The sequence below is a fragment of the Lucilia cuprina genome, chromosome 5, assembly GCF_022045245.1.
Source record: "Lucilia cuprina isolate Lc7/37 chromosome 5, ASM2204524v1, whole genome shotgun sequence".
In the NCBI taxonomy this organism is placed as follows: Eukaryota; Metazoa; Arthropoda; class Insecta; order Diptera; family Calliphoridae; genus Lucilia; species Lucilia cuprina.
This window is the reverse complement of record NC_060953.1, coordinates 47,023,914-47,026,584: the sequence shown is the minus strand read 5'-3', so window position 1 is coordinate 47,026,584 and position 2,671 is coordinate 47,023,914.

Below are 2,671 nucleotides of genomic sequence, written 5' to 3'. Positions count from 1 at the left end.
TCTAATGTAGAGACTTAGCTATAGTCTATAGTCTAGTCTATAGACTAGTCTATAGTCTAATCTATAGTCTAGTCTATAGTCTAGTCTATAGTCTAGTCTATAGTCTAGTCTATAGTCTAGTCTATAGTCTAGTCTATAGTCTAGTCTATAGTCTAGTCTATAGTCTAGTCTATAGTCTAGTCTATAGTCTAGTCTATAGTCTAGTCTATAGTCTAGTCTATAGTCTAGTCTATAGTCTAGTCTATAGTCTAGTCTACTCTATAGTCTGCTCTATATTCTTGTCTGTAGTCTAGTCTATAGTCTAGTTTACTTATAGTCTGCTCTATAGTCTTGTCTGTAGTCTAGTCTAAAGTCAAGTCTATAGTCTAGTCTCCTGTCAAGTATAGTCTATATTATATTCCATATTATAATCTGTAGTCTTGTCTATATTCTATAGCCTAGTCTAAAGTCTGATCTGTAGTTTAGTCTATAGTCAAATCTAAAGTCTAGTCAATAGTTTAGTTTATAGTGAAGTCTATGGTCTAGTCTATAGTTTTGTCTATTGTCTTGTCTATGGTCTCAATTATTTGAATTTAATTTTTTTCTGTTATTTTCTTAAAAGAAGTTTTTCTCACGCTAAAAAGTGAATTTTTTTTTTATTTTTTTATTCTTAAATAAATGCAAACATTTCTAACGTTGATTTCCATTTATTTAAACTCATTTTTTTATAATTTATCAAAAAAACTATAAGAAAAAAATTAATCAATTTTTTTTCTTAATGATCCAAAACAAACCCTTTGTTTAACTACACACACAAACAATAGACAACTATGAAACAAATACATAGAAAAAACACATTTGCATATGAAGATGATGCTGAAGATCGTAGAAGAAGTTCTCACCCAAACTACCACCATCTCAAATAAATTTACCCTTTCAATAGAAGAAAAAAATAGCCTAAGGACAGGCAAATAACGAATAAAAGGATTTATCTATTTGTTTTATATAAAAAAATTTGATTTTTTTACTTTTTTGGAAAATTTTTGAATTTTTTTTCTAAAAAAATTATAGAGAAAATATTCAAATTTTGTTTACGGGTTATTTTGAAATATTAAATTTGTTTAAGCAATTTATAGTATACAAGTTGGAAGGGTAAGGAAAATAGCTTGGGAATTCTATTTTTAAGACAAAATTAAGAAAATTTAAAAACATGATGGATGATAAAGTGTTCACAGCTGGATTTGAAATAAAACGATAGGAAAATTTATAATTTTTTAAAATTACCACTTATGAGAAAATAATCAAACTCATTACAATTGTTTACAAACTTGTAAATTTATCTGTAGGTCATAATTTTTGCATATTTCTTAAACGAAGTAAAACTTGTGCTTAAGCCTTTTATGCAAAAATTTGCATATTTAAATAGTTAAAATCTAATTTTGTTTAAAATACCTAAATTTGCATAATGCCACTAATCCTGGCAAACCCTCAACACTCACATTGTGCAAAAATATGATCCTACCACTTAACATCTCAATTTTTCCTTGATCACAGATCATCGATCTTCTTTGTATGTTTTGTTCACAAAGAGGGTAAATGTGTGTTAACAACATTTCTTTTCTTATAAGTTTTTCCAAAGAACATCCTTGTTAATCGTATTGTTTTCTATTGGTTTGCAAAATTTAATTTTACGCATTTCTAAGGAATTGTTGTGGTTGACAAAGGAGGGGTTGTGAGTTTTCCTTTTAAGGATGTTGCATAACAATCTTTTATGTCTTTTTATTGTTTTCTAATGATGATAAAATAAATAGTGTAAATCATTTGTTGATACAATAATCATTATATTCCCAACATTTCAGCTTAAAAACATACGAAATACTTTTTCTCCTACCCATTTGTTGCATGTCAATGTGAATGCATGCAGTTTTACACTTGTTGACCAGTGTTCGTGTCTTAAGTCTTTTGTTTACTCGCATCTTTATTTGTTAAATCATTTAACACTAATGTCAATGTCATGTGCAAAACCTTCGATATAGAAATGCATAAAATTATCACAAATACAAATTTCTTATTTATTTCTTAAAATCCCTGGCATGAAAATCACATAAATTATTACCTGTCGTAAGCAAAAGGTCTTAATATACATAATCATCGCACCACACAGTAGAAGAACACTTGTTCTACCTCGCTTAAATACAGGTGTGTTCTTTCTAAAGTTTTATTACCCTTTTGTTGTCTTATAGATATGATGGCGCTTTATTAAGCCCTTAAAATGCTAAACAACATAGTTTCAATACTTCTGGCATTAAGAATGCAAGAAAGACACTTGGGATTTTAAGCTTAAAATATAATCAACAAAAGAGAAAAAGAATTTTTAAAATCTTTTAAACAACATTTTAAAGACTATTTTCCCAAAGACATTATTTGTTTCTGACAGGCATGGATAAGTGAAATTTTAAACATGTATGGTTTGAGATTTAATTTTCTATTTATTGTCCTACTCACTAGATTTGTCAAGGGAATAATGTTTAATGGATTAGAATATGGTCTAGTTTATTGATTAATACACAGGCAGACTATGTAGCCTATAGACTAGTCTACAGTCTGGTGCGCAGCCTGTCCCATAGACTACAATACATCTTAGTCTAGCTTATAGGCTAGTCTATAGTCATGTGCACAATTTAGCCAATAG